This window comes from Lemur catta, chromosome 10 (assembly GCF_020740605.2).
Source record: "Lemur catta isolate mLemCat1 chromosome 10, mLemCat1.pri, whole genome shotgun sequence".
Taxonomy (NCBI): domain Eukaryota; kingdom Metazoa; phylum Chordata; class Mammalia; order Primates; family Lemuridae; genus Lemur; species Lemur catta.
The window spans coordinates 77,485,527-77,509,846 of NC_059137.1; the positions used below are offsets into that span (position 1 = coordinate 77,485,527).

General features: G+C 40.2%; 1 protein-coding gene, 2 long non-coding RNA genes and 1 other non-coding gene across 5 annotated transcripts in view; 2 read left to right on the top strand and 2 right to left on the bottom strand.

The window, feature by feature from the left end:
• FRMD3 (FERM domain containing 3) overlaps positions 1 to 8,762 on the bottom strand; it is a 286,342-nt gene extending 277,580 nt beyond the window's left edge. Inside the window, exon 1 of the mRNA XM_045562210.1 lies at positions 8,566 to 8,762. The gene's annotated coding sequence lies outside the window, so the exon portion shown is untranslated. The remainder of the gene's footprint in view (positions 1 to 8,565) is intronic.
• Positions 8,763 to 8,999: 237 nt separating this feature from the next.
• Positions 9,000 to 9,925, top strand: LOC123645761. Its single transcript, XR_006737692.1, has 2 exons — positions 9,000 to 9,058; positions 9,607 to 9,925. It is a non-coding gene; the product is annotated as an uncharacterized LOC123645761 (long non-coding RNA).
• Positions 9,926 to 18,491: 8,566 nt separating this feature from the next.
• Positions 18,492 to 18,594, top strand: LOC123646749. Its single transcript, XR_006738005.1, has one exon. It is a non-coding gene; the product is annotated as a U6 spliceosomal RNA (small nuclear RNA).
• Positions 18,595 to 21,357: 2,763 nt separating this feature from the next.
• Positions 21,358 to 23,329, bottom strand: LOC123645762. 2 transcript variants are annotated; one of them, XR_006737693.1, is made up of 3 exons: positions 23,190 to 23,329; positions 22,152 to 22,200; positions 21,358 to 21,414 (listed from the first exon to the last, which is right to left on the bottom strand). It is a non-coding gene; the product is annotated as an uncharacterized LOC123645762 (long non-coding RNA). The 2 variants fall into 2 exon arrangements; XR_006737694.1 differs by lacking the exon at positions 23,190 to 23,329 and adding an exon at positions 23,102 to 23,168.
• Between the last annotated feature and the right edge of the window lie 991 nt (positions 23,330 to 24,320).

Here is a 24,320-nt window from a genome sequence, read left to right on the forward strand (position 1 = left end):
CTGAATAAACTTATAACAAGTAAAGAGACTGAATCATTATAGTAATTTTAAAACTTCCTACAAAGAAAAGCATAGGCCCATATAGCTTCACCTGATGAATTCTTCCAAACATTTAAGTAAGAATTAATGCCAATTCTCTTCCAAAAAATAGAAGAGGAGGGAATAATTTCCAACTTCTTCTATGGGGCCAGCATTACCCTGATATCAAAGCCATATAAAAACATCATAAGAAAAACATTACAGACCAATATTTCTTATAATTATAGACATAAAATTCCTGAAAAAAATACTAGCAAACCGAATACAGCAACATATAAAAAGGATTGGTCACCGTGACCAAATAGAATTAATCCTAAGAGTGCAAGATTGGTTTTACAGCCAAAATTCAGTTAATGTAATATACCATATCAACAGAATAAAGGACAAAGCCACATGATTACCTCAATAGCTGCAAAAAGAAAAGCACTTGACAAACTCTAACATTTTTTCATAATAAAAATACTCAGCAAACTAAGAAAAAAGAGAAGTTCCTCTACCTGATAAAAGGTATCTACCAAAAAACCACAACTAAAATCATACTTAATAGTAAAAGTTTAAATGTTCTCTCCCAAGATCAATAATAAAGATGTCCATTCTCACCACTTCTATTTAACATTATACAGGAGATTACAGCCAAGGCAATTAGGCAAGAAAAAGAAATAAAGGGCACGCAGATTAGAAAGGAGAAAGTAAAACTATCTCTATCTTGACATGATTTTATATTTAGAAAATCCTAATGAATCTACTAAAAAGCTATTAGAACTAATAAGTGAGTTCAGCAGGGTTGCTGCATATATATTGTATATTGAGCATTTATTTAGATGAAATAAATGTCTAAAAAGATGCAAACTGCTGAAACCAACTCAAGAAGAAATAGAAAAATCTGAATAAACTTATAACAAGTAAAGAGATTGAATTATTATGGTAATTTTTAAGCTTCCAACAAAGAAAAGGCCCATACAGCCTCACCTGATGAGTGTTTTTATTATGAAAAAGTGTTAGAGTTTGTCAAAGGCTTTTTTTTGCAATGGTTGAGGTGATCAATATACAAAATATGCTCAATATACAAAAATCAGTTGTATTTCTCTGCACTAGCAAAGAATAATCTGAAAATTTAAGAAAATAATTCCATTTACAATAGTATCAAAACATAAAATACTTAGGAATAATTTTTCTTTTTTTTTTTTTTTTGAGACAGAGTCTCACTATGTTGCCCGGGCTGGAGTGAGTGCCGTGGTGTCAGCCTAGCTCACAGCAACCTCAAACTCCTGGGCTTAAGCGATCCTATTGCCTCAGCCTCCCGAGTAGCTGGGACTACAGGCATGCACCACCATGCCCGGCTAATTTTTTCTATATATATTTTAGTTGGCCAGATAATTTCTTTCTATTTTTAGTAGAGACGGGGGTCTCGCTCTTGCTCAGGCTGCTCTCGAACTCCTGACCTCGAGCGATCCACCCGCCTCGGCCTCCCAAAGGGCTAGGATTACAGGCGTGAGCCACCGTGCCCGGCCCAGGAATAATTTTTTTAAAACAAGTGGAAACTCCTAAAAGTAAAAAACATTGTTGAAAGAAATTAAAGACCTAAGTGAATAGAAAGACATCTCATCCCATGTTGATGAATCAGAAGAAAATTATTAAGATGACAGTACTCCCCAAATTGACCTACAGATTTAGTACAATCCCTATAAAAACACACTTGGCTTCTTTTTTTTTTTTCAGAAATTGGCAAGATAATCCTAAAATTCATATGGAAACATAAAGGACCCAGAGCAGCCGAAATCATCTTGCAAATAAAGTTGGAGGACTCACACTTTCCAATTTCAAAAAAGCAACATGAAACAAAAGAGTGTGGTATTTGCATAAGGGTAGACATATAAATCAATGGAATAGAATCAGAGTTCACACATAAACCTTCACATTTATGGTCAGTTGATTTCAACAGGATGTCAAGACAATTAGATGAGAGAAAGAATAGTCCTATCAACAAATGATGCTGTGATAGTTAGATATCTACATACAAAAGAATAAAGTTGGACCCATTCCTCATACTGTACCCAAAACCTCCAAATGAATTCATAGACTTAAATACAAAAGCTTAAACTACAAAACTCTTAGAAGAAAACATAAGTATAAATCCTTGTGACCCTGGGTTAGGCAAAACCTTCTTGGATATGACACAAAAAGCATAAGCAAAAAAGAGGGAAAAACATAAATTGACTTTGATTGCTTTTTTAGCAACAAATGCCAATATCAAAAAAGAAGAAGGCTCTCAAATAAACAATATAACATTACATTTCAAGGAATTAGAAAAAGAGTGAACTAAGCCCACAGTGGGCTGAAGGAAGGAAATAACAAAGATCAGAACATAAATAAGTGAAATAGAGACTAGAAAAACAATAGGAAAAAAATCAGTGAAACTAAGAGTTGGTTTTTTGAAAAGATAAAATCGACAAACCTTTAGCTAGACTACCTAGGGGAAAAAAAGGGAAACAACTTGAATAAATAAAATCAGAAATGAATAAGGAACTATTATAACAAATAGCAAAGAAATGGAAAAGATCATAAGAAATTGCTATGAACAATTATAAACCAACAAATTGGATAATCTAGAAAAATAGATAAATTCCCAGACACAAACCACCTACCAAGACTGAATCATGAAGAAATAAAAATTATGAACAGAAAGAAATAATGAGTGAGGAGATTGACTCAGTAATAAAGTCTTCCATCATAGAAAAGCCCAGGACCAGATAGCTTCACAGCTAAATTCTACCAAACTTTTAAAGAAGAACTAATACCAATCCTTCTCAAACTCTTCCATAAAATTGAAGTAGATGGAATAGCTCCAAACTCATTTTATGAAGCCAACACTACCTTGATACCAAAGCCACACAAGGATACTATGGGAAAAGAAAACTGCAGACCAATATCCCTGATGAATATAGATACCAAAATCTTCAACAAAATACTAGCAAGCCAAATTCAACAACACATCAAAAGACCCATTCACCATGATCAAGTGGTATTTATCCCTGGAATGTAGAGATGGTTCCACATACACAAATATGTAAATGTCATATACCACATTTACAAAATGAAGAATAAAAATCATATAATCATCTCAATAAATGCAGAAAAAGCATTGGACAAAAGTCAACACATTTTCGTGATAAATACTCTTAACAGATTAGGCATAGAGGGAATGTACCTGAACACAATAAAGACCATATATTAAAAACCCATAGCTCACATAATATTCAACAGTGAAAAGTTGAAAGCTTTTCCTCTAAGGTTAGGGGCAAGACAAGAATGCCCACACTCACCAGCTCTTTTCAACATAGTACTGGAAGTCCTAGCCACAGCAATTAAGAAAGAGAAAGAATTAAAAGGCATCCTAATAGGAAAGGAATAAGTAAAGTTGCCTCTGTTTGATGATGATATGATCTTATATAAAGAAAACCCTAAAGCCCCCACCAAAACACTGTTAGAACTAATAAATAAATTCAGTAAGGCTGCAGGATACAAAATTAACATACAAAAATCAGTAGAATTTCTAAACACTAATAATGAACTATCCAAAAAGAAAACAATCCCATTTATAACAGCAACAAGAAAAAGATAAAATATTTAGGTATAAAATTTAACCAAGGAGATGAAAGACCTATATGCTATAAAACTATAAAACACTGATGAAAGAATAGAAGAAAATGCAAATAAATTGAAAGATATCACAGGTTCATACTCCTAAAAGTTATCTACAGATTCAATACAATCTCTATTAAAAGTACAACGTCAGTTTTCAGAAAAATACAAAAAAAAATCCTTAAATTTATATGACACCAAAAAAGACTCCAAATAGCCAAAACAATCTTGAACAAAGCTGGAGGCATCACATTCTCTGATTTCAAGATACACTGTAAGGCTATTATAATCAAAATAGCATGGTACTGGCATAAAAGCAGAGACACCAACCAATGGAACAGAATAGAATGACCAGAAATAAAACCACGCATTTACAGTCAATTGATTTATGACAAAGGTGCCAAGAACACACAATAGAAAAAGGAAGCCTCTTCAATAAATCATGCTGGGAAAACTGGTTATCCACATGCAGAAGAATAAAATTAAGCCCTTATATTATACCATGAACAAAACATCTCAAAATGAATTAAAGACTTAAACATAAAACCTGAAACTGTAAAACTACTAGAAAAAAACATAGGTGAAAATCTCCACAACATTGGTCTGGGCAATAATTCTTTGGCTATGACCCTGAAAGTTTAGGCAACAAAACCAAAAATGAACAAATGTAATTTCATCAAACTAATAAGCTTCTGCACAGCAAAAGAAACAATTAACAAAGTGAAGAGTCAACCCACAAAGTAGGAGAAAATATTTGCAAACCACACATCCCATAAGAGGTTAATATTCAAAATATATAAGGAACTCAAATGACTCAATAACAAGAAGACAAATAACCCAATTAAAAAATAGGCAGAGAACCAGAACAGACACTTCATGAAAAAAGACATACTAATGGCCAACCAGGTCATGGAAAAATGCTCAGCATCACTAATCATCAGGGAAATGAAAATTAAAACCACAATGAAATACCACCTCTGTCTTTTATCAAAAAACAAAAAGATAAGTGTTGGTGAAGATGCTGAGAAGAGAACACTTGTATACCGTTGGTGGCAATGTAAATTGGTACAGACATTATGGACAATGGTATGGAGGTTCCTGAAACAACTAAAAATAGAACTCCCATATGATGCAGCAATTCCACTTCTGGGCATACACCCAAAGGAATTGAAGTCAATATGTCAAAGGGATATCTGCATTTTGATGTTCATTGCAGCATTATTCACAGTGGCCAAGATATGGAATCAATCTAAGTGTTCATCAACAGATGAATGAATAAAAATAATGTGGCACATGTACACAATAGAATACTAATCAACCTTAAAATAGAAGGAAATTCTGTCACTTGGGACAACATGGATGAATTTAGAGGACATTAAGCTAAGTGAGATAAGCCAGGCACAGAAAGACAAATACCACATTATTTCACTTATTTGTAGAATCTAAAAAATGTTAAATTCATAAAAGTAGAAAGTAGAATGATGACCAAAGCCTGGGGGCAGAGGAGGAGCAAAGGAATGGAGAGTTACTAGTCAAAGGGTACAAAGTTTCAGCTAGACAGGAGGAATAAGTTTTGAGATTTATTGCACAGCCGGGTGACTATAGTCAATAATAATATATTATATATTTCAAAGTAACTAAGAGAAAAAATTTCAAATCTATCACCACAAGAAAATATCAAGTAAGGTGATAGTTATGTTAACTAGCTTGATTTAATCATTCTCCATTGTATACACAGATCAAAATATCACAATATACCCCATAGATGTGTACAATTGTGATTTGTCAATTAAAAATAAAATTAATTTTTAATGCAAAAAAACTTCAGAATAAAACAAAGCAAAATGAAAAATAAAAGCATTGTGGAGAGTAGGGATGGATAAAACAAGAATGGCAAATTGCTGAGGCTGGGTGCTAGAAACAAGGGGATTCATTATATTGTCTCTTGTGTTTGAAATTTGTATACTAAAAGTTAATTTTTGAAGATTAAAATATTAAATAAGTAAAATAAACTTTTAAATCTTAAAAAATATTAATTTTTATGCTTTAATGGGCACCATGAAGAAGTGAAAACATAACCCCTAGAATGGGAGAAAATTTTGTAAATTATATGTCTGATAAAGGAATTGTATGCAGAATATATAAAGAACACTTACAACTCAATAATAAAAAGACAAATAACCCAATTAAAAAATGGGCAAAGGATCTGAATACACAGTTTTCCAAAGATATACAAATAGCCAATAAACACATGAAAAGATGCTCAATATCACTAATTATTAGAAAAATGCAAATCAAAACAAGATCCACTTCACACCCACTGGGATGGCTATAATCAGACATACAATAATAAGTGTTGGCGAGGATGTGGAGTAGTCGGAACCCTCATACACAGTTGATGGGAATGTGAAATGGTGCAGCTGCTTTGGGAAACAGTTTGGCAGTTCTTCAAAAGGTTAAACATAGAGTTGCCATGTGATTCAGCAATTATAGTCCTAGGTGTATATCCAACAAAAATGAAAACACATGTCCACACAAAAATTTGGACACAAACATGCATAGAACCATTCAAAATGGCCCAAAAAATGGAAACAACCCAAATATTCATCAATTGATGAATGAATGAATAAAATGTGGTATATTCATACAACAGGATATTTGGCAATAAAAAATAATGGTGTGTATATATGTTATAACATAAATGATCCTTGAAAATATTGTGCTAAGTGAAAGAAACGAATCCCCAAAACCCCATATTATATGAATCCATTTGTATGAAATGTCCAGAACAGGTGGCAGAGTGGATGGCAAGAAGTGGGGAGTGACTGCTGATGGGCACAGCGTTTCATTTTGGAGGTGATGAAAGTGTCCCAAACTTGACTGTGGGGACGGTTGCACAATTCTGTGAATATACAAAAACTCTTGAATTATACACTTTTAATTGTATGGTATGTGAATTATATCTCAATAAAACTGTTACAAATAATAGGCCGGACGCGGTGGCTTACACCTGTAATCCTAGCACTCTGAGAGGCCGAGGCGGGCGGATTGCTCAAGGTCAGGAGTTCGAGACCAGCCTGAGCGAGACCCCGTCTCTACTAAAAAAAAAAAAAAATAGAAACAAATTATCTGGCCAACTAAAAATATATATATACAAAAAATTAGCCGGGCATGGTGGTGCATGCCTGTAGTCCCAGCTACTCGGGAGGCTGAGGCAGGAGGATCGCTTAAGCCCAGGAGTTTGAGGTTGCTGTGAGCTAGGCTGATGCCACAGCACTCACTCTAGCCCGGGCAACAGAGCGAGATTCTGTCTCAACAACAACAAAAAAAAACTGTTACAAATAATAAAAAGCAATATCTTAATCAACTCTTGAGATAACACTCTGATCAGAAAAATTTGAGACCGAAAGAATTCCAGAATTCAGTTTTAGTGAAAAGATATCCAGTGGATCTTCAAGAGAACTGCCACTTCTTTAAGTTCAGTTCATCAAAGTGATACCATTTAGGGAATGGGATTTAGAGTTTATTTGCTCTTAAACTTGCTTTATTAAGGAATTTAGCATTTGTTTTAGCTTGGATATTTTAATAAAGAGTTTTCCTATTATTTTAAATTTTCAGGATGGGAAAAGGTGGTAACACCCCTTATACTGGAACACATGCAAGTCACCAACTTTCGCGTGTGACAGTGCACTCTCACTGCAATCTTAGGTGAGTACAAAACTCTCCAGAGTTGAATCTGTTCACCTAAACAAGAAAAAACACAAAGAAATCTATTCACATTGAATGTCCTTGATAATACGTTTAATGTGAATTAAGAAGAAAAATGAAATATTGGTGAGACGCTATATTTTTACTTCAAGGCCCTGGAATTAGAATTTGGAGAAGTTCCAAACATTATTTTATGATGTCAGTGAGTCGGCTCTCAAACTGAAATTTCATTTTTGACCTAGATTTGAGATCAGGTAGTGATGCAGCTGAGCAAATTTCTCAAACAGATCCAGAAAATCAATTTCAAATTGTAAGCAACATTGCAGTTGAGTTAGATAGCCTGTGTAGCCTCTGGAACATGGAACACATCTGGCTCATAACGAACCAGTATGGTTTAAAAACTAAACTTATTCCACTACACACCAAGTCCTTTTCAGATGATAGCTATGATCCTCACTAACCATGACTTAGAAATCATTTCCAGAGCCAATAGTCATTACTTTCCATTCTATGTAATTCTGTAGCTTTCAAATCTCTTCTATTTTTAAGAATTCACATTCATGAAACTATTCTTTCCTATTTGTACCGCCTTTTCTGCACACAAATTTGTCCTTGTAAAAAACATTCTTCTCCAAAAGATAACACATTGGCTAAATTTCATTTTGGAAAATTTCAACCTTATAAATTTAATATATGTATCTCCACACACACACTTGACTCTCCTTAAACACAAAACCAGTCATGCCCCATTCCTGCCACCAGAGGGAGGAGTAGAGGTCCTTTCCAGAGATACCATCAGCAACTGTAAAATGCAAAGGCTTTTTTTTTTTTTTTTTTTTCCCCTCCAATTTTCTCACAGTAATATACTGGATACATTTCTGTTCTATTTTTTTCCAAAAGGAAAGCACATGTTTACCATTCTTCTCAAAGTATAAATCAAATTATGCTACCCAATCCGTTGGACACACTTCACTTGTTGCTCTCTGGAGCATTCCATAGTCGATGGCTCCCTTGAAACTTTGTCTTCCCTGAACCTGCATCAGCCTGGTTTTTCTCCCACCTCCCTGGCCTGCCTCCTTCGTCTCCTTTGACTGTGATCCTGGTCATCACCCTCCTACCAGTCATCACCCTCCTCCCCTGCCCGTCCTCGCCTCAGCCAACAGCATCTCCACTCACCTGGCTTCTTAAACCAGAAACCTGGGAGTCGTGTCCTTAACTCCTCTATCCTGCACCTTCTCCACATCCAGCCAGCCTCCTTCCCAGTCTTCACTCTCTCGTCCCCGGTGAGTTTAGAGTTAGGAAGACCAGCAAAGGGGGTGCAGCCATTCCCGTCCCATCTCTCACCTCCCCTCTCAATTGCTCAACTTCCTCCACAGCGGACCCTGCCCTGGGCAGAAAGTCACGTGTCCTGAAACCAGTGTCTTGTGAGATTTCAAGCAAGTTTCACTTTGCTTTTCACATCGTCCCATCCTCTTGTGATTTCCCTCAAGAAGCAATGTGAGGGAGGGCTAGTGCTCCTCTCAGGGGATACGGGCACCTGCGCAGGAGCCAGAATGCCTGGGTTCCAGGCCAGACTCCGCCACTTGGTGGCTGTGGGACCTCGGGAAGGCAGCATCAGTCGTCTGATCTGTGAAACGGGGCAAGGATAGTACGAGCAACGTGCCATGCGGTAAGTGGTAGCTCTTATCATTGTATTAAGACTTCTATTATTGAATTAAATGAATAAAGACTCACAGTGAGATGCTGAAAGACAGGCGCTGCCTGGGAACAAGAATAAAGCATTTCAATTCGCCTTGCACTTATGTCTGTGGTTTCTCAAACTAGAGCCTCGTTAAAACCCCAGGAACATCTGCTTTTCTCATTTGGAGCCTCTCGGGGACTGGCAACTCCCTAGGTCCTCCTATGTCTGGGTTGTAACCCTCATGGGGGGTGGCAGGTGGCCTGTTGATCCCCCCCACGAGGATTGTGAGTGAGTCAGGAAACCTGCAGGGCAGCCTTGGGCTGCCTCAGCCGCAGGGCAGCCTCGCTGGACACAAAGTGGAGCAATGAGGTGTTTCCCTGATACACCAAGGCAAACGTTCAGGACCGAAGACCTAATGACCGAAAGAACCCAGGGAGAAAGGGAACAGTCTTGGAAGAAATTCTAAATGTAACACAGTAATAGAAACTGTTATTTGCCTACTCTGACAGTCATCCTTTCTTCCTCTCTATTCACAGAATCTCAATTTTTACCTGGGCACATTGCAACTATAAATAAAGATTACATTTCCTAGGATCCTTTGAGGTTGGGTGTGGCTACACATCTAAATTTTGACCAATGGCATGAAAGCAGAAGTGGGCTTACATCCTCTTCTCCTTCTCCTTTCTGCTGCCTGGAATGCAGACATGATGGCTGGAGCTCCAGGCAGCGCTTTTGGGCTGTGGAGCCTGTGCTATGCAGAGAGGTAAAGAGACAGTCTCTGAAACTACCATCCAGCCAAACTGCCTACATCCATATTTCTTTTATGAGTGAGAAATAAACTTCCAACCTTTTTAAGCTACTGTTGTTTTTGGTTTTTCTGATACATGCATACAAATGTAATCCCAAATGATACAGAAATTCAACACAAGTAAATTATCTAATATTTTTTAAGTTTATGAGTATACAGTATAATCAGGAAAAACAAATATTTGATGTTGGTTCCTGTAGAAAAAGATAGTGAATATCTCAAATGGCAAATGAGAGATAAAGAGGCAATTTTCATAAAAATAAAAGAATTTCAACAGGAAGATTTTTTAAATCTGAAATTTGTATGCCCTTCATATGACAGCTTCAAATTATATAAAGCAAAAGCTGACCAAACTAAAAAGAAAGACAAATCTACAAAGTTGGAAATTTTAACAACCTCTCTTAGTAACCACTATAGGCTAAATTGTGTCCCCCCAACATTTATATATTGAAGTCCTAGCCCCCACCCTGTGCCCCAAGAGTGCAACTGTATTTGCAGACAGGGCCTTGGAAGAAGTCATTAAGTTAAATGAAGTCATTGATGTGGACCCAACCCAACATGCAAGCTTCATGTCCTCTTGGCCTTACCTCTGGGTCAACAGCTCAGTGCAAACTCTAACCAGCTTTGTGCAGGTGCACCTGACAGTCCCTGGCCTCCCCAGGCCTGGAGCCTCTCACTCCCCACCCCAGGGGTCCTCTGCTGATGCTGCAGGTTGGCAGCCACTGGACACTCACACACGCAGCCCTGAAGTGTGAAGGAGTTGACACCCTTGGAACAACCCTTGACCAATGCGGAACTGGAGCCAAAGCCCAGTGTGTTTCCTGGGGACAGTTCTGGGACACCGTCCACAGCCTCGGCCAGTGGTGTTGACTGACTAGATAAGGCAGCGTGCACTGGCACTCACTCCCCACTCCTGTCCTCCTCATTCCTCCACCTATGCTCCAGGGATCACATTCCCAAATCCACTGCTCACACTCAAGCCCAGACACAAGCTCTGCTCTTACAGGAACCCAGGAGCCCAAGCCAGGAAAGCAGATGCCTGTCAAAGTGTCTTATTTTGGTTAAGAAGATATGGGGTGTGCACTCTGTATCTGCTCTTAACCAGTCATATTGCACTCCCCTCAAGGTGTTTGCTTGAGAACATACTTCAAAGGCTGAGGCTGCAATCTTAGCCCCTGGAAGTAAGATGTGTTCTTCATGGAGGTCCTGCCATTCGTCCACTCCTCCACATGCAGCCTGACCTCCAGATCAAGCCACACCCCCAGAGCAGGGACCAGGGGACACATGGGTTTAGCCCCTTGGCAGATTATCTTCAGTGAAATTCCACTGGGCCTGCTGTCACTGCCTGCTGCTTGAGGGATGCTGAAGACAGAGCCATATGAACATTGTTATCAAATCATCTGTGATAAAGGATAGATGCTGTCCTCAACATCTCACAGTGTCCCCTGCTCAAGCTCCTGTTGGGAAAACCTGTCTCTGTCTGCAGCAACAGGAATGGCTGTGCTCTTCTGAGAAGCCGCTTTGCGTTTACCTTATCTTGTTTCACTTCCTCAACTCTTTCATTTTCTTGTATGTATCCTTGGCAGCTGCCACAACTCCTCTTTTAGGATCTAGATGAGGCATAAATAAATACGGAGGGATATGGATGAGGGAGGCAGTCCACTGAGATGGAGAAAGAGTGCAAAAAAGTAAAGGCTGAGTAGATATTACTCCAAAGATGATATACATGTAGCCAACAGGCATATGACAAGATGCTCAACATCACTAAGCATTAGAGAAATGCAAATCAAAGCCACAATGAGATGTCACCTTACACTCATTAGAATGGAGACTATTTAAAAAAAAAACAGAAAATAACAAGTGTTGGCAAGGATATAGAGAATTGGAACTCTTGCGCCCTCTTAGTGGGAATGTAAAATGGTGTAACTGCTATGGAAAACAGTATGGCAGCTCTTCAGAAAACTAAAAATAAAATTACCATATGATCCAGCAATCCCACATCTGGGTATAGACCCGGAAGAATTGAAAGCAGGGTCTCAAGGAGATGTTTGCACACCCACATTTCTAGCAGCATTATTTACAATAGCCAAGAGGTGGATGCAAGTCAAGTATATACCAACAGATGAACTAATAAACAAAACGTGGTGCATACACATGGTGGAATATTATTCAGCCTTAAAAAGGAAGGAAATTCTGACACATTCTACAGCATGGATGAACCCTGAGGACATTATGCTAAGTGAAATGAGCCAGTCACAAAAGAGCAAATACTGTATGAGTCTACTTATTTGACGTATCTCAAGTAGTCCAATTCATAGAAACAGAAAGTAGAATGGTGGTTGCCAGGAGTTGGGAGGAGGGACAAATGGAGCATTATTGTTTAGTGGGTGGGGAGTTTCGGTTTTGCAAGATAAAAAAGTTCTGGAGATCGGTTGTACAACAATGTGAATGTCCTTAACATACTGAACTATGCTCTTAAAAATGATTAAGATGGTAAATTTCACATTACAAGTATTTTACCACAACATTTTTAAAAAGTAAAGGTGAGAAAGACAAGCTTATCTTTTCACAGTGTTCCCCTGTGTCCACCCTGCTGTCAGGTTGAAAGGAGTTGGTGGCTTCATGTGACATCTGTCCCATCCCCATCCCAGCCATTCAGGAGAGAGAGGGAGTATTTCACATCCAACCAGTGATGATGAAAAGAAATTCGTCACCTAGCTTGGAGGTCAATAAGTATTTAAGATTCGAACAAAGAGATCCTTTCACTTGGATGATAATTCTTCTAAGGTTTCCTTTTCCCTAAGTAGGATTACCAAAAAATTTTAACTGTTCTCTCCTTGAATAAGGAATCAGAACCACATTTTATTTCTTTTGACTTCTCTCTCAACATCTACCTCCTTGTTCCTATCTGCTTATGACAATGTACCTCCCACATGCAACTAAAGAAACAAAAATTTTAGCAGAAGTGTTTTACATTAAGGATCCAGGTTACTTACTGTACTGTGTCACTAGAGCAGGTTAATAGTGTAAGCAGAGAGGAATATAGGTTAGTGAGTCAACGCTTTTCCAGTTCACTGGAGGCCACAGTCTTGTCAGATGAGTCATGTTTCATTCCCTTTTATTCAGTCGTGGCTGCGTGACTTTTCCTTCCCCTCCCAGCTTAAAGGCCACGCTAATGGGAGGTTCCCATTCCAAGGTTTTTGGAGCTTTCGTATAAAGTTAAAACAGTGATAAGTTTGGTTCAGACGTCTAGTTTTAATGTCATATGAAAAAAGCTGGAGTTAACTCAAGAAACAAAATCAAGAAAGACTGCACAAAATAAAGTGAGTTTTCTGTGAAATTAAAAAGTAAAGAATGGTTTGTTCCACGCAACATATTAATATATCGCTACACACAGAAGTGTAGGAACTAAGTGATCAGATGGTGATCACACTTGCTCTGTGACCTTGGGGAAACCTTTGACTTTCATCTTATTTTTCCCTCTCTTAAAATTATCATGAATAAGATATACTCCTGGGCCGGGCACGGTGGCTCACGCCTGTAATCCTAGCACTTGGGAGGCCCAGGCGGGTGGATCATTTGAGCTCAAGAGTTCGAGACCAGCCTGAGCAAGAGTGAGACCCTGTCTCTACTAAAAATAGAAAGAAATTATATAGACAACTAAATATATATAGAAAAAGGTAGCCGGGCATGGTGGCACATGCCTGTAGTCCCAGCTACTCGGGAGGCTGAGGCAGTAGGATCACTTGAGCCCAGGAGTCTGAGGTTGCTGTGAGCTAGGCTGACGCCACAGCACTCACTCTAGCCCAGGCAACAGAGCGAGACTCTGTCTCAAAAAAAAAAAAGATATACTTCTGATTCCAGACATCCAACACTGTTGAATGGACAGAAGATGAACCAGAGGCTCTCAGAAGCGTTGAAATTGTCGTGTGCAAGACCAGCAGGCTGCGGAGTTCTACAACCATGGTAGTTAAGAGGCTTTCTCAGTTTATACCCACAGTGGGGATAGATTCCATCAATGTGGGGCTGTATCCTACAAATAGTGTCTACATACACAGGTGGTCTGCTAGTTTGCCATTTCAGAGAAAAATGTGATCAAATACTTTTTACATAGATCTCAGAAATTTGAAATGGAATATTAAAAACCATTGATTTTCACAGACATTCTATTACATTCCTAATAGTCATTACATTTTTAAAAGTTGTACATATACCTCAAAGATTTTGTTGTTTAATTTAGTTGTACATATACCTCACTTGCATGTTACTATTAATACAGTATAATAATACCTAAAATAGTAGCTAGATAGGAACAGACTTAAAAATTGAACAACTATCTTCTTAATTCATATCAACTATTATATGCTGCCAGAACTTCTATAGCTTTTTGAATTTACAAATGCTTTCATCTTTACGTCAACCACAGCGTAAGATAGGGCAAGTATCCTCAAAAAGTTTAAGTGGTATGTCTCCAGAGAAGAGATAGTGTCTGATGCATTAATAACTCCTCTATCAAAATTTGGAATATAATTTTGAGAGAAGTTGTAATTCAGTTTACAAAAATGTATAATTTGGAAAATTTGTTTTTGTCTCTTGTTGGTTTAGTTTTTTAGATTATCTTATACTAAGGATGAGGCCCTAAGTCCATTAAATAGACATCAAAAAATGATTTTTTGTTTTATTATACAGTTTCTGAATTATCTCAAGCATAAAAATTGATATTTCTTTTCAAAAAAGTATCACTCTATGGTCCCAATAATATAGAGTAAAGATGGTTTATATTGTTTCAATGGCCCTGCTTAATGGTTCTCGAATGAATTGTCTTACCTATTCCTTCAGGGCCAAAGTTTCTCATGTTTTAATAGGAAAAAAGGGCATCAGGCATCTTAAGAAGAATGGGCCATTATGCAAACCACTGACTGTGGACCTGGATCTTTTGCAATGGTTGATGATTTTCATCTGTTCAAGAATAAAATCAACGACATGTTGTTGGGCATATTTTTATACCATACGCAAAGGCTTAAAACAGAACATGAGGAATGACTTTCCAGGGCTGACTGAAGCCAGATTGAAGCAAGAATCCTTCTCCATCATCACAACATCTGTGTGACCTGCTGGTTGGGTTAGCATCTATCTCACGGAGCACTGAACGGTCACCAAAGAGCTCTGTCCATCATTTCTGTAAAATCCAGCACCACCTGGCAGCTCCTCAGCACTTGCTGCAATTCCTAATGACTTATCATTGTGAATTTGTATTCTCTAAATTAATAGAAGTCAAGTCTAAGGAAATAAAACAACCAAGTGTGGAAACTCCACTGTAATTTAAGCTTTTTATCAAGTTGTATGTGTGAATGATTTCAAACAATATCATCCCTCCCACCAATATGAAACCATTATCATGTTTAGGATCAATTTTTAAAGATTTGGATTTATTTTTATTATTTTAAAATTTGTGACAAAATATGTTTTTTAATTAACTGAAAGATGTTGGTTCACATTTCTTCAAACTTTTGTATGAAGGGCCTACAAAGGGAAGAAGATTGAGAAATATGATATAGGGGTTTGCAAGCTATGTTCGCAGGGAACACTCATTTTTCTATGAGATGGATCAACATATTTTGCACTAAAATCATACAATGACAATTCATATTTTACCAATCCACAGAGTAATAGTAAGTTTTGTTTTTCTCACACATACTCTAAATTTTTTGACACCTGAAAACCTTGTCTGCAAATGAGCATCACCAGTAAATGATTCAAAGAATAAACAGATAACACATTTTAATAATGTATTTTTTCAGATAAAACATTTTTTCTCTGGTAAAATTATTCCTAGTTGACATGACAGAAATAAATGTCAACATATTTCAGTGCATTCTATAAAAAATACCATGACTTCTAGCTTCCCTTGAAAAAAAATTATTTTAGAAATCATGCTAAGTAAAAATCTTGAACTTCTGGGCAGAAAGAAAATACACAAATAAAGTAATAAAAGACAAACTGGGGGAAATTGCAAACAAATATACAAAGAGGTTTTCATAATTCAGTGAGGAAAAAAGAAATGAGCCAATAGGAAAAAAACAGAGAAAGATATGAACAGGCATTACCCAGCTATAAATCCACAAGTCTACCATGATTCCTGTGATAGAAAACAGTGAACTCAACAGAGTAACGGTAATGGTTCCTTAGATTCTTTCACAGTTTATGATAAATGTCTGCTGAATCCATTCAATTCTTTTTCACTCTAAATCCATGTTTTTCAAGCAATCTTCTGATTGATAATTTGTTTTCTTAGGTTTCTAGAACCTGAAATGGGATGAGTTGGATTGTAAATCACAAATCCATAAATTAACTCTGGGACTTACACATTAGCCTCTTATTATTAATCTCTAGGGACAATTGCTTAGGCAGGGGCAATTCTGCCAGATACGCATCCCCTGGGCCCAAGAGCACCTGCCCAGGGTGGAAGAGGCCTAGTGCAGAAAGCTGACATCCCAGAGCAGAGATGAGGAACTCTCTGTAACTGGCTGCATAAGCAAGAAAATGTTTTTTTAATAGTGTTTTTAGTTCCCTTATGTTTCAAACAAGTTTTCAGTGTTTTCACTGTGGCTAGAGCTGGCTGCTCTAAGTGGCCTTGAATTGGTGATACCATAGACAGTGAGTTTTATCTCAACACCAGTAACTTAGCAACTGAAGTTTCAAAGTAGGCAGAAAAAAAGATACAGAGACAAAGAGCTTAGCAGACTCAGCAAGATTTGCTGACCAAACTTTGTAATTTTCTGTTGTACTGATGCATTCCTTTAAGTTTCTTTCCCAGAAACAGCAGAACCTCCCTGTAACCATAAGATAAGTACAAAGCCTTACACCATCTGTTTGTCCAGAGAAGACAAGATAAGCAACAACCCACCAAAGGTCATGCCCAAGGACCCACTGAGCTGCCTATTCCCCGCATCCCACCTCTACACAAGGCTAAAAGAATGACCAATATTAACCTCTAGCTCATTATACTACTAAAATCCCACCCAGGAAGGGAATTATCTGCCATTTTTTTGACCATGGGATGTATGTACTACCATGATTTTCACTGCACTTGCGTGCCCTGCACCCCACTCTAAACATGTAATGCATTATTCATTTCACCTCCAGAAAAACCCCTGACTCTGGTGGTTGGAGGCGGATTTGAGGCAGTCCATACCTCCCATCTCCCAGTTGATGAGTCCTGTGCAATAAATCCTTTCTTCCTTGGCAATCCTCGTTGTCTCAGTAATTGGCTTTCTGTGGACCTATTAATAGAAAGCAACACCCCAAATAGGACCCAAAGAGTTGCCACAACTAAATCTGGTGTTTGTCTTCTATTCAATACCTCATGGGGAAGACTTTGTGAAGATACTTTTGTAAGAGACTGCAAATATTTGTACAGAGAAAATAATTTCATTCCACATTCATCTGACACCTATTTATAACATGCCTACTCTGTGCTAGACACCATTCTAGATGTTGGTGGGGAACAAAACAGGCAAAAAAAAAAAACTGGTCAAGTGGAATGTACTGAAAATGTTACTGTCTTAACAGATATCAACAACAACCACCAAATAAAAATATCTTTGTTGGGAAAATATCTATGTAAACAGCTTGTGCAGGGAGCTGGGGAAAAATAGCATGAAAACATGTATCAGAAGTCAAGATAACCAAAGAAGAAATTTCTCTACATGGGAAAGGCACTGGAATTTTAAGCCAAACCAGAAACTGAGCCTTTGAAACAACAACCATGTGGAATATTATAAAATGCAAGATAATCAACGAAATACCCCACATACAGTGGGGAAAGGACAGTCTCTTCAATAAATGGTGCCAAGAAAACTGGATATTCATATGCAAAAGAATGAAACTAGAACCTTATCTCCTGACATATACAAAAATCAAATCCAAATGGTTTAAAGACTTAACTCTAATATCTGAAACAATGAAACTACTGAAAGAAAACATTGGGGAAATGCTTCAGGACATTGGTCTGGGCAAGGACTTCTTGAGTAATACCCCTAAAGCACAGGCAACCAAAGCAAAATTGGACAAATGGGATCATATTGAGTTAAAAATCTCCTGCACAGCAAAGGAAACAATCAACAAAGTGAAGAGACAACCCACAGAATGGGAGAAAATATTTGCAAACTACCCATCTGACAAGGGATTAATAACTAAAATATATAAGGAGCTCCAACAACTCATTAGGAAAAAAATCAAATAATCCAATTTTAAAAATGGGCAAAAGATCTGAATAGACATATCTCAAAAGAAAACAAACAAATGGCCAGCAGGTATGTGAAAAAATGCTCAACATCATTAGTCATCAGAGACATGCAAATCAACACTACAATGAGATATCATCTCACCTCAGTAGAAATGGCTTTTATCAAAAAGACAGATAATAACAAATGCTGGTGAGGATGTGGAGAAAGGGGAACCCTCATCATACACTGTTGGTGGGAATATAAATTAGTGCAACCACTATGGAAAACAGTATGGAGGTTCCTCAAAAACTAAAAATAGAACTAGCACTGCCAGGTATTAATATATATCCAAAAGAAAGCATATTGAAAAGGTATCTGCACTCTCGTGCTCACTTTGGCAGCACATGTACTAAAATTGGAACAATACAGAAAAGATTAGCATGACCCCTTAAAAAAAAAAGAAAATATATCTGCACTCTCATGTTTATTGCAGCTCTACTCACAGTAAACAAGATTTGGAATCAACCTAAGAGTTCATCAACCCATGGATGGATAAAAAATTGTGGTACATATACACAATGGAATATTATACAACCACAAAAAAGAATGAAATCCTGGCATTTGCAACAACATGGATGGAACTGGAGAACATTATGTTAAGTGAAATAAGCCAAGCACAGAAAGACAAATCTCACATGTTCTCACTCATGTGTTGGAGCTAAATATTAAAAACAATTGAGCTCATGGAGACAGAAAGTACAATGCTGGTTTTCAGAGGCTGGGAATGGTAGCAGGGGGTGGGGAGAAATGTGGGGATGGTTATTGGGTATAAAAATATTGTTAGATAGTTAGAATGAACAATATTTGATAGCACAACAAAGTGGCTATAATCAATAATAGTATAAACTTTAAAATAACTAAAAGAATGGAATTGGAATGTTCCTAACACAAAGTAATGGATGTCTGAGGTGACGGGTACCCCAATTGCCTTGATTTGGTTAATACACATTGTATGCCTGCATCAAAACATCACATTTACCTTATAAATATATACAACATGTATCCATAATAATAAAAATTTAAAAATAAATATCCTAGCCACGGGGTAGACAAAGGTCTTTTAGTAAAAAGGACAGTTAATACTAAGTTTTGTGTTGTTTGCATGGGCCTCTCTGGCAAGCTTTTTAGTCTGCTACCTCCAAAAAGACCTTACAAGGTAAATGTGTTTCTGGGGAATTGCAGAAGGGCTGTATCTGCAGTTAGTGGGCAGGTAGCGAAGAGTCTACGGCCACAGGAAAAGGAGGAGCCAGATGTCAGAAACGACGAGGGAAAGATAAGCCCTGAGGAATCTACTGTCTAAGGTGAGGACAAGGATTGAGCCATCTTATCCAGCAGGAAGCCTCTGGCTTCTGCATTATACAATCCACCAAGGACTTCCACGAACAAGCTGCACACAGCACTGATACAGCTTCCCTGCTTCCTCCTTTCCTTCTCCGTACGTGGAGCGTATCAGTGGCTGTATTCTTCTACACTTACTCGATGCAACAGTTTTCATGGCATTTACTTCCTCAGGCCCAGAGGTGAAACAACCTTCTCCACTGAAGGAATTAGTCATAGAACAGGTCTGTGAAAACATCTCTGAGCCTCCGTTTGATACGAGCGTTGCAAAGACACATCTCTGCGTGGACCTTTCCCCACCCGCTCTCCTGCTCCAGGGAGGGAGGAGAGGAATATGTTTCCCTCTCACCTTAACCCAACAAGACAGGCTTCATGAAAGCTCCACGGGGAGTTTGACATGTGTCTCCTGGCAGGGGGTGGGTGTAGGATCTAGCACCTAGTGTGAGAGTCTTTGGCTGAGCTCAGAGGCCAGATGCCCTGTGAACGGCCACCTCCCCAGAGCTTGGCAGAGTGAGGATGCCCTGGCGTTGCCCGTGGGCTGGACCTGGACCCCACAGAAGACAGACGGTCCTCTTGGAGAGACAAACCCTGAGAGCTAAGCCCCAGGTGCTGGGAGCTGAGGAATGAGTGGCCGGAGTCCCGGCAATCAGCACGTGGAGCTAGAAACACAAACTCCAATGAGAAGGGGGGTCTCCAGCACACACATCAAACAGCCCCAGCAGAGAAACCCCACATACCCCGAGGCCTCTGACACCAGGTAAAAGCCACAACAGACTGTTAAGACTGGACCTTTTCTCCCATGCCCCATCTCTCTCAAAGAGAAGGTGAAGAGAGAGAAAAAGAAATGAGCCAGGCTGTCCTTCCCCACCGAAGACCCACAAGGATAAATCAGGCAGGAGCTGGGAGAGGTAGGAGACTCTCGATGGGAAAGGTGGCGGCGTTTAGAGCCACATTCTGTGCACTCCTTGGCTCATGCTGCCTTCCTCCACCGTCAGGACCAGACGTGCGTCACATTGCCCTCCTCTACGTCAGACATCCCCCTGCCTCCCTCTTCTACGAAACTGTGACTGTGTTTAGGGCCCACCCAGTAATCCAGGATAATCTTGCATCGCAAAATCCTTAATGTAATCGCAGCTGCAAAGGCCCTTTTCTCAAACAAGGTAGCCTTCACAGGTGCGGGGGGTCAGGGGCTGGCTATCTTTGGGGGGCGCCCTGCCGCCCACCCTCAAGGCCCTGGGGAAACGGGACAGGAGAAGCCAGGTTACGGAGCATCAAGTGTCATTCAAGGTGGGAGAGGTTTGACGAGTTTAAAGGCCGTGAGAAGGAGCAAGTAGAAGGAGGCGCTGCAGCGCGGGGAGAGGACGCTGCCTGGGTGGAAGGGGACCCACGGCCCAGGGAGGGCTTGGCCCTAGGTGGGGGAGGGGGCACAGGGAGGGCGGGTTGCACACTGGTTGGGTGGAAGGCAGCGGAGGTTTCCTTTGTCTCTGCCAGTGGGGCACTGAAGTAAATGGCCTGTGGAGAGCCCAGCAGGGTAATCTGAGATGAGAGAAAAGGTGAGAAAGTTTGAGGTGGTCACGGAGAACACTGGGAGAGTGCTGGAAACAGAAGGGGATGGGGCTCTCCCGACTCCTCTTAGGCTGCCTCTTGGATGTCCTTTCTGATGCCAGCGCCTGTGTGACCTAAATCCGCCAGCCCTCATGCTGTCCCCACTGCCCCACAGCCAGGCTGGGGTTCCAGCAGCGCCGGGATGAGTGTGCTGCCACCAAGCTGTCTCCAGTGGCTCTGCTCACCTCTGTCCGCAAGCTCAGCTCAGGCCTGCAGGACACAGGCCATGCTGCCACCACCTTCTCTGCCATCACCCGAGGCTCCAGGCCAGCCACTCTCTTCCCACAGAGCCTGTGAACCCCAGTCTTACAAGGTCACCATGAAAAGTAAATGAGATGACATATTTAAGAGTGGTGCCCTGCACCTGCCCCACTGTGAGCCTCTCCTTCCCCTGCTCCCACTCCCAGGTGGTGGGGTTTCAGGGGTCAGGCCAATAGACAGGGACAGGGACAGGGACAGGTCTCCCAGAATCCCAACATCTGTGTCTCACAAGCGTGATATGGGCTCAAGCCAAAGAGGGCCACCAACACCTCTCCACCTTGGTTTAACAGACTAGAAAATTGAAGTCAAGAGAACTGATTCCATTTCTTATCTTATTTAACCAATAAGTTCATGTGTTTGCTGAGCAGCTCCCGTGAAAGGCACTGCATCAGGTCATTGACATTCGAGCATCCGCTTTGAATTCAGCAGTGTGCTAGGTGCTATGAACATCAAGGGTGACATACACTTCCAGACACACCAACCTTCTCAAGATGCCAGTCATTGAGGGGGGTGGGAAGAGGGGCCAGGGGGCCAGATGAAGGCTATGGACAAGGTTATGAGTGATCCTTTAAAGTGGAAGTAATAAAATCATCATCAACATTGTATTAAGCCAACATTTTTGCTACCCATGATGAATTCATCCTTATCGAATCCATCACAGTCTATCTCAAACTGTCCCACGGTTAATCAGTAAACACCATCTTGCGCAGAATGTCACCATGGCAAAGACTTTGCCCCGGCGGTTTCAGCAGATGTCCTTACAGAATGGGATTCTACTCACCAGAGGGAAGGTGAACATTCATGGCAGCATCAACTGCTTTCCAGAAACCCTGTGTAAAATAGAAACTCTCTTGAGGTGCTTTTTATGTCTGTAATTCTGAGGGACTGTTACTCTTTTCCTGCTTATCCTCAGTGAATAGACAAACTACTACTGGACCCTGCTGCAGCCAGCTCAAACGTAGACAGGGACCATGACAGTGCAGAGGGCAGGGGGAAACAAGTTCCCCACCACTGGCTTTTAATGTTTAACAGAACTCATGCAGGTTTGTTTTGAACTTAGAGATATAGATCAAAACAAGGAAGCTGAGAGAAATCCAAAGCACAAAGGGTATTCTTAAGTAGCTCCTGGTGCGTAGATTGTCAGAAGTGTGAAGACCAGTTGAAACTGTTTTAAGCTGCCTTGGTTGCCTTAGTACCCTTTAGTTAGTTGTAATGCTAAAGTCCCCACCTAATGGGAAGGACACAGGAAGTCCTGTGCATGCTTAACCTGTATGGCATGTAAACATGCAGTGATGCAGAGAAAGAGCCCCGCACCATTTGCCGAAAAACAACTTAAGGCTCTACAAACAAACAGGCAGGGCAGATCCTACTCTCTGAAGAGCTCCTGCCGTGCCCAGGAGCAAGTGCCTGGAGGATTCCTGTCTTCACTGGGAAGGAGAGCCCTGTGTATGTCACCTCTAATAAACTCATCTAACTTGCCAAGGTGGATTTATCTGAGCCATATCTTTGGTCTCTTAGTCCCATCACAGTTTGGAGGGTGGTTTTTCTAGGCTGTCCTGGGATTTTCCTGAAATAAGAGGGAAAAACAACAATGTGGTAAATGTGAGTGTGTTTGGGGACCCATGGGGACAGAGATCAGAGTGGGAAAAGCAGAATACCAGTTATCTAATCCTTTGTCACAAACAACCACAAAATCGCAGCAGCATACAGCATTCGGCATCTATTTCTCACCTTGCCAGGGACTCCTCTGCCCTCTCAGCTGAGCCCACCCACGTAGGTGCAGATTGACTGGCAGTTGCCTGGTCCAGGCTAAGCTTACCTGGGCAGCTCAGCTTTAAGGTGAAGAGCCAGCTGGCTGGGGCCCCTCATAGCAGGTTGGGCTTAGATCTGTCCTGCATGTGTCGATTCTGGGGGACAACAGCTGACTCAGGGGGCAACACATACCGCGTGCAAATTCTTCCCAAGAGAGAACCACAAGAGAACAAGCAGGAAACATGACTTTCTGCCCACATTCCATAGGCCTGAGTAAATCAGATGGCCAAGCCCAGAGCCAAAGAGCAGAGAGCTACACACAGAGGTTTGCTGAGCAAGGGATGTGGGTGTAGTGAAGGGTGAGAAATGGGGCTAATAAGTCAATATAGCACAGACAGGTAGGAAGAATAAGTAACGAAAACCAAAACAACGCACAAAATTGGTGTAATGCCATCCACCAGCACCTGATTGATAAGAAATACAACTATAGGAAATTACTCCATTTTGCAAGATGAAAAGGTTCTGGTGATCTGTTGCATAATGATGTGAATATAATCAACACGACTGAACCACTTAAAAATGGTTAAGATGATAAGTTTTGTTAAGTGTTTTTACCACAACTGAGAATTTTTTGTAAAGAGAAGTTACTCCATTATAGCTTCTGTTGTGGTAGCCAGCCTCCAAGACGGCCCCAACAATTCCCACCTCCTGCTGGCCACACCCTGTGCAGTCCCCTCCCATATTGCTCCAGAAGTGATGGTGTGTCACGTTCAAGATTAGGTTCTAAAAGGTTGGGGCTTTCACCTCAGTTCTCTATCTCTGTTTCTCTCTCTCATAACTCACCCAAGAGGAAGCCTGTTTCCATGTTGAGAAGCCACTCAGGCAGCCTATGGAGAGACAGACATAGCAAGCAGTGGAGGTCCCCAGCCTACAGCAAGCAAGGAACCTTGTGTGTGAGCTTGGAAGCAGGTCCTCCCCCAATTGAGCTTCCAGATGAGACCGCAGACCTGCTGACAGCTCAGCTGCCAGTCCCAGACTCCTGGCCCTCAGAAACTGTAAGATAATAAATGTTTGCTACATTTGGGGGTAATTTCTATTGCAGCAATGGGTAACTAATATTCTATGTGATGATCATTGAATATTCAGAATGACCCAGGACACTAAAATATCCTGACATGTTTTCTGAATCTTGAATAAA